Source organism: Gouania willdenowi, chromosome 8 (genome assembly GCF_900634775.1).
Source record: "Gouania willdenowi chromosome 8, fGouWil2.1, whole genome shotgun sequence".
Lineage (NCBI taxonomy): Eukaryota > Metazoa > Chordata > Actinopteri > Blenniiformes > Gobiesocidae > Gouania > Gouania willdenowi.
In genome coordinates this window covers 14261402-14270009 of record NC_041051.1, presented here as the reverse complement: position 1 = coordinate 14270009, position 8608 = coordinate 14261402, and the positions used below count along the sequence as shown (strand labels likewise).

Here is an 8608-nt window from a genome sequence, read left to right as displayed (position 1 = left end):
CTGGGGCCAGAAAGACCCTCGCGTCCTGTCTTGTCACCCCCTCTAACCCATACAAGAGGTTTCCAGATAGGCTGGTTCTGGCCTGCTGCTGGTCTACAGGAGTTGACCCCAACTCTAAAACTGGCCTGGGCAAGGGTTGTCAGGTTGTCCTTGGGTCCTGGGCCTATAAAAAGACCTTTAGGAGAGGTTTAGGGGGGAGGCTCTGGGATGTAACTGTCTCTTTTAATAGGCAGATAATATTACAGCACAGGTCAAATTCAGACTGACTACAAAGTACACTATAAATAAAACACATAAATCACTCATAAGCCTAATCATCCATTTACGTTTCCCCCCCCCATGTGCACCTCAAACAAAAAGGCTTGGTGTCTGATGTTATCTGTAGTCATATTTGATGAAAAACAACCTTTTAAAAGTTCAGTGGATGGAGAGGTTTTTACGGCTGGATTATGAGGTTTCCTGAGTATCCTTGGCCTGTTGTAATGGTAACTGTCCTCCTTAGTTGTGGCCGTAAACACTCGGAGTGCGCTTGTGCATCCGTCACTGCTGTCTTCTGCTCTGTGATCAGTAACTGCTCTCAATTACAGTATTGTGTGCTGTTTCTTTCGGCTCGGGGTTAAACTCTTTTGCAAGACCCCTTTGAAGTACTCATCCCTTTATCTGAAGCCGGAGCCAAGAATTTGGGGGAGGACAATGGAAAATGAAACCAAGAGGGAAGCTTATGGCAATTATCAACCAGGGCCATGAGGAGGAAGTTAGCTTGCACAGAAGGAGAGAAGGCAGATAAAGAGTGTGAGCCAGCCAATGTAGGACAGGGGGTTACTGTTTCAACTTTGTTTGGTGTGTACACACCTCGGGGGGACAATCCTCTGCAGCGAGAGGAAATGGAAGCTGCCTCTTCAAAGCAGGTGACAACAGGGGGACAATGGTCTCTGAAGGGAGCAAGGAGTTGATGAGAGGAGCTGCAGAGGTGCTGGTGCTGGTGCACAAGGTCAACCTGCAACACAAGTGAGGACCAAACACTGACGAGAGGAGGTGGACAAAGGAGAAAAGAGGTAGAAGTGCTGTTGTCAGCAGAATGGCATGGCATGCAGCAAGCTGAGGACGATGCAATTAAAGTGTGGAGTTAAGACAGGCTTTGAAGTTGGACATGGTGCACAATAACCTTAAAAGTTAAGGAAGGGCAACAATTCATTGCTTTTTTATGGGGCTGCTTTGAAAGAGGATGATGGTGGAGAAATGGGGGTGTGAGGGGGGGATTGAAAGGGTTCAGTTTGAGGGGACTGAAGATAGAATTCAAGCACCAATTGACCCTAGAAGGATATTTTCTTTGAAATTTTAACAGAAAATGTAAACAATGAGTGCAGTCTGCAGCTACCTGTGCATTTATATAATAAAACCCAGTGTGTGAAATGTAGAGTATTGTATAGATATAAACAGTATTTCAGAACACAGTGGGCAGATGAGGGGGAAAAAAGAGAAAGAAGAACTAGATGTGATAAAGAGGAGGTAGGAAGGAAAACAGAAGAATTGAAAGAGTGGAAAAGCAAAAAAAGAGGAAGGGGATTGAAGGTTATTTATTGCTTTCCCCCTCCCACTCGTTTAATCCCATTTTGCGCTTGACTTTTAAGTCTACCAATGTATAGAAACAATGTTGGATGCACTGTCTAATCCAGTTTGGGCCATAAAGCTCACTCCACACTGAAAGTAATGACTTTCATTTCCTCTGCTGCACCATGCAGACACTTCACAGGCCAGACGTCCCAGTTCTGCCATGCTTGACATGACAGCGATCGGTCTCTGAATCAGTCTTAACCTGAGCCCTGCCTGCACCCCCTCATTTATCCATGATCCATCACTTTAACCCCGTCTGCCTTCTTCCTGAGTTAGGAGGCCAGGGGTCCCCCAACTGATGTGTGCTGATTAAGTTGCTCATCCATTCATCAGGTTTTATCTACTTTCCAGCTTCCTCTTCCTTCAATGTGACATATTAACAGAACGAGTGTGATGGTAACCAGAAACACTCAGACAAGGATGGACCATTCCATGGTTGGGAAATGGCTTTGACAAAGCTGAACTTTGTCTTTCTTTTACAGATGTTAAATAAATCCAAGAGTTAGTTTTTTTTATTCAGTTGTCCAGAATCACATGCAGAATCATTAAAGCACACGTGTCAAACTCCAGGCTCGGGAGCCAAATCCGGCCCTTTGGAGCATCTAATTTGGCTCACAGCAGAAAGTAAAAATGACAGAGAAAATATGAATCATTGTGTAAATGAAACTCAACAATATTTGCAGGTGCTCACAGTTTTCCTGGTGCTTATGGCCGTAATTCTTTATGTTACGGTCACAGAGGTAAATATGGAGGCATCTGGTTTCGGCATAGAAAATATGTACAATATATAAATATTTATTCATTCTAAGACCTCACTCTCCGTCCTCAACCATGGCTGTTCGTTTTTTCCCTGAAGATCCTCCTGGGACACATGTTTGTGACGTTCATTGTATTTCAATGTTGTAAAGCATTGCAAAATAAAAGATACTACGTAGCAGGTTATATTATGAAAGTGGTCTGGGTCGGATTTGAAAAATTCAGATTTGAACTGCTCAAACTGTCTTTAACAGATCGGATACAGGGCAGCATTTGCCTGTATTCTGAACAGGCATAGACATATGTTAATATAGATGTTTAAGGTGCTTTAAACATTAATTCTAAACAGATTCAAGCCACAAAAACGACGTCAACAGTTCCATTGGGTAGAAACTTGAACAACTGTATTCCTAAGATATTTTATTTCCACATACTGACATGGAGGAGTTTCATTCAGCCACTATACATACTGACAAACATTGACAGCAAAACTATTGTTGGTTTATTTAGAATTCATCACTTTTACACCAAACACCTCCGTGTGTGATGACAAGCACGGCTTTAAACAACCTGAAAGTATTTACTTTACGTTTTCACAACATTAACATACTTTACATCCATGGATGTTTTTGGTTCATACCAAAAGTTATAAAACTCTTAATACTTGTATAGGAAAACCTTTATTTAAAAAATGTGTAAATATGCTAAACAACAGTGAAGTTGGCCTAGTTTTACAGTCAGTTTTTTTTCTTTTTTCCCTCTCTTCTTTCAGTTTATATACAGTATATCTATATATCTATATATAGATATATATATTAGGGATGTCCCAATACAACTTTTTCACTTCCGATAATATGCCGTTATTGCAGCCTTGCGTATCGGCCGATATCGATGTTGATCCGATACAATATCAGCACAAATCATACATACTTTTATTACTTGTTTTGTAGTATGGAATGTTAGAAAAGGCTTGATCAAGTGATGTTACTCAAACAGAGAACAATAGTCAGCAACAAGGGTTATTTTGTTGGAGTGTGAAACACAGTCACCTATGGATAGAAGTGCTGGAGCGGAACAATTTATCGGAAAGCTTATATTGGTGATTTTAGATGCAGTCCGATAATATCCGATATTCATTTTCTGGCTGATATCAAATCGATATCAGATAGCAATGTCGGAACGGGACACCTCTAATATATAAATATATATATATATATATATATATATATATATATATATATATATATATATATATATATATATATAGCCACATATTGGTCTATTATTAACTTGTTGTCTCCTCCCCTCACCCCTAAGACCTAAATACCATTATTATAATTATTATATTATCACACAAACACGCACACACACTTTCTTTATTATAATGTATAAGATTTCTAGATACTGTCTATTGTAACCAGTCAGCATTTTTCTGTAATTGTCTCTGTCTTTGTGTTTGTGGCAAAAAAAAAATACAAATTGATTAATTAATTAATAAATTAAAGTTGAGGTGTGCAAAAACATAAATGTGGTATTCTTTAATAGTGCCACAGTAAGGAAGCAGCACTTATGTACATAATTGAAACTGTAAAAAAACAAAACAAAACAAAAGTGTAGTTAGTTAGTGTAATAACAGCAATAGTGCTTTATGCTACATGGTGATAGCAATACACCTAAACAAACATGCAGGATGCAGAAAAAAGGTGACAAATTTATTTAGCAAAAATGAATTAATAAATAATAATGATAATAAGCAGGACAATAAGAGAGAAAAAAGTCTGTGTGTGTGTGTTTCAACACAATGAGGACTGAGCGGTGTGTCAGTTATGTCATCATGGAGGTGTAAAGTTGTAAAACAGGAAAGTGCATTGTGGGTGTTTGGACACGCTGAGTGAGCACAGAGCTTTGCTTTATAGCCTTAAAGGTCATCAAAGCTGACAGCTCCTCCATGCCATCCTGCTGCTCACTGACGCTCACGCCTTAAGACACAAGCCGCACCATCAAAGCACACAGACAGAGGAAACAGTGCCAAAGTTTGTGTGACCCAGAAACAAACAAAAAAAAAAAAAAAAAAACACATTTTCAACTTTCTGTACATTGCCGGAGATGTCACGGCTGTGTTTTTATTATTCTAGGTAGGAGGGCATAGAGCGATACAAAGAAGAATCAACAAACTTTAAACCTCGAGCACTGACTTCTGTCAGCTTTGACAGAACTTTTACGTTCCTATGAAAGAAACACAACCTGCCGGGCTTTAACATTATGGACTCTGAACCACATCTCATCACTTCACTGCTGTGAGTTTGAGTGACAGGGTGAGGTGGGGGTTGGCTACATGAAGAAAAGACAATGATAAATCATATGATGGAATAAACATGGAGGGCTGAGTACAGCAAACAGCCACTTCTGAGGGTCTAAAGCAGTGAGCTATAATTCATAGGTACTCAATAGGGGGCCACCAGTTAGAACAGCTCTTCATAAATACCAAATGTTCATGGTTTCACTTGAGTTAGAGGGTATGATTGTAAGGTAGACAAGCAGTAACTTAAAAAAAATAAGAAATGCACCACTTTATCTTTCCTAATTTATGAAATAATTTCATTTTCATTACATTTCATAGAAAATTATCATCTTCATATTTTACCAGCTATTAACAAAAATATTTTTAACTGATCATATAACGTGTAACATTTGCAAAAGGTGACAATTATTTCATATTTTACAAAAATTAACCTTGCATTTTTAAAAATATTTTTTATATATATATATCATATTGACAACACATCACTGTCCATACATCAAATCTGTAGCACCTACAAACATTTGTCCCAATGTTTCAGTGAAAATAAACATTTAATACTAAAGCTCCTGAGGGCCCCTCACATGGTCCAATGCTGGGACCCCTGGTCTGAATCCATGCACCTAACCCCTAACCAGCACGCACACACTGACATCACCAAACATGTGATGACGCTGTCAAACCCAGAGGCCAATCACAGGCGAGCAGACTGACGACAGAGTTGGGCTCAATTACACTTTTAAATGACAATTTTGTCTCCAATTATTCATTGACAATTACGTTAACCAGCATTTTTTCTAATTACAATTATTATTTGCCCCCTAAAATCAATTACTAAAGTTCAATTACAATTAATCACCATTACTGAGCCTTTATTAACTAAGCCCATGTTATCCCTGTTAGCGTCTCTTATAATAACGGGTTAGTTTTGACCCATCGCTTTATAAAAGCAAGGAATCTCTGTATGTGTGTGTGTGTTCTTCAAATATCTACGAATCAGCTTCTATAATTAACAGTTTAGATAATTACTGATGATATTAGTGGTGAAGTTAAATATTAATGACAAATTAATCAACACTCAAAAAATTTGCCAATATTAAACTGAATCCTGTAGTTTTTTTTCTCTTACAGTCCAGTTTTATATTCACCTACTGTACCTGTGGATGTTCACGTGCCGTAAGCCAATCGCACAAAGAGAGAAGAAAAACGTCGGAAAAAATCCTGAAACCAACAACCAACGGACCACTGGACTCGACCTAACTAGTCTTTTACTATTGTGTACTGCTGGTGGTCATTCATATTTATTAATGTATATATAAGTCCCTCCTTCGTCCTATAGACCCCTATACAAATGGAAACGATCGCCGACTGCGCACAGCCAATAGGCTTCAACTTCCTGTTTTCGAGACTGTCAATCAAAGTGAATGTAGAACTGTGCACGGAAACAAGGCAGCGCGTCACAACAGCAAACATGTAAATATGATTTTGGCTCTTACCTGACCCATAGATCTATATCAATGCGACCCTATGCAACCTTGTTATGTTCCGCGACATGCGTGCAGAAAAGTAGAGGCGTGGCTTCTGGTAGATTGCAGAGGCAGTGGGAGGAAGTGGAGCTGTTGAGGGCGGGACATTGAGATGTTTCTCAGAAACTCCAGATAGCAGCTTTAATGACAGCCTTCATGACACCTTATTCATGCTAATGACAGATAATGTCAGCCTTATGTATAAAGCTTTAAGTAAAGTGTTACCGAAACATATTTGAGTAATAGTTTACTACGTAGGCCTATGTGTAAGCCATACAACTGTCACATGATTCCACACTTTTGCGTTTAATTAAATAGTTCATGTCAATTACAATTACAAAGTTGATTACCTGAACTCTATAACAACAGATTTTTGTCAATTATGATTTCAATCATAATTCTGTCATAATTGTAATTAATTACCAATTACAATTATAAATGAACACAACCCTGGTGACGACTGCCAATACATGTCAGACGTGTGTAGGAGATGATAATCTATGTCAGATTATAAACTCCAGTTAATCCTGAGATAAATATCCTCCGATAACCTCTCGGACTTCCTACAAGAAGTTGAATTCGATGAAACCAAGACGACCTCTGACTGGATAATGAAACCTGGCACTTCCAATGTGAAGTAGTGCACAGACACCAGAGGTGAACGCCGGCACAACGGGTGATGAGCGGAAACCTTTGGAGCTGCCTGGCCTTCACTGTTGACACTCAACAGCCACTGTCTGATGTGGAGATAAGGAAGAGGAAGCCAGGGCTTTGATCCTTAATGGGGCCATGACGGCTCTCTGGAAATGACATTTATGGCTTGTATTTACACAAACACAATTATCAGGGTAATTTCAGCAGCAGACAATCAATTAAGGTGAAACTCTGTCAGAATAAGAACACAGATTAAGCAGCGGTAATGTCTGGAGCTCTGATTTAATGGGAATGAGCAAAATAAGGGGTTTGGTAGTTAAATGAAAGATTGTTATCTGTTGTATCTAGCTTTACTATCTGATTAGTGCTTGCATTTAGAGTGGCAGGGCTGAATCTGAATATTTGAGCTCACATTTTAAAATATAAAATAATTTTGTGAAGAAATGGCTGCACAGGTTTTAAAGTGATGATGTAGCCCAGGCACGTCTAACTCGCGGGGGATGCGACACCCGCACTTTCATAAAAACAAAAATCAATCCCCCTCACTTCTTACAGAGAGATTCATTGTTGAAAACGTATTGATCCAGTTAGATTGATTGAATGGTGATCAAGCCAATCACAGCCAGCTATTTGACAAAGACGCTATTCCGAGACGGTAAACAAAGAGTTCACATGCAGCGATGAGTAAAGTGTAGGTAAAGTGACAAAAAAATTGTTACAGGTGACAAGAAAAGAGTGAAAGGTGACTTAAATGGTAAATACGCAGTCAAGAGTAAAACAAATGGACAAAAAAGAGGAAACAGGTGGGATGTAATGGTAAAAGGTAGTTTAAATGAGCAAAATGTGGCAAACAATAGCAACAAAGGGTAAAAATTTGGAACAAAAACAGGCAAAATGTAGGGAAACAAGGAAATAAGTGTTATTTATTGGGAAAAGGTTAGCTTATTTGGATCAAAAGTGGCAAAAAAAAAAGGTGAATGAATCAACAAAAATTGGATAAAAGTGTCAAAAAGAACTTGCAAAAACTGACACAATCTGAAAAAAAAAACAAAGTCGTCACATTTTTTGGAAAGGGGGCAAAAATGGGATAAAGGGGTTAAAGTTTCCTCATTTTAAGGTTTTCTGGAGGAATAATAATTAAAATGAAAACAAAAAGCCACATGTTGAGTATCACTGACTTAATAACACCTTTATCATTGTTTTAGTAAATTAATTTAACAAACTAAATTGGAAGTCGATGGTTGCCCTCCCTTTAGAACACCCTCCCTGTTAAAATCTCTGCACCACCCCTGGGGTGTAGCCCGTAAAACACCTTCTGGTACAATAAGCGACCCGCCCTCTCTGTCATCATGTATACCTGCTTCATGTAGCACATGAGCTAATCCTAAAGTACACAGGCCTAAAGGGCGAGAACATCCTGGAGAAGTCAACAGCCCATCACAAGGTTAACACACTAAAAAAATAAAAGATGCCATTGCTGACATTTACACTATAATGCCTTGTATACTTAATTGTTGTAAGTTGTACTATGCAAATAACTCCACGCAAAAAAACCTTGCTTTGTTTTTAACTTCAATTAAAGTCAAACACAATTCTACAGCAAATTGAATGTTTTAATGGACAAAAGACGTCACATTGGAGGTTGTTTTAGGTCATGATGTGACGTGAAGACGGTAATCGAACAGATCAATATATATACTGTAAATAAATAAATAAAAAAGCAGCAAGACATGCAGTGTGACACTGTGACCTTCTATTT

General features: G+C 38.6%; 1 protein-coding gene across 2 annotated transcripts in view; it reads right to left on the bottom strand.

Moving 5' to 3' along the window:
- Positions 1–886: 886 nt before the first annotated feature.
- The window catches only part of cep112 (centrosomal protein 112), a 141962-nt gene continuing 134240 nt past the window's right edge, over positions 887–8608 (bottom strand). Inside the window, exon 28 of one of the 2 annotated variants that reach the window (XR_003674630.1) lies at positions 887–997. The gene's annotated coding sequence lies outside the window, so the exon portion shown is untranslated. Of the gene's footprint in view, positions 998–6868; positions 6996–8608 lie in introns of those variants that run through there. The other variant, XR_003674631.1, reaches the window with a different exon arrangement.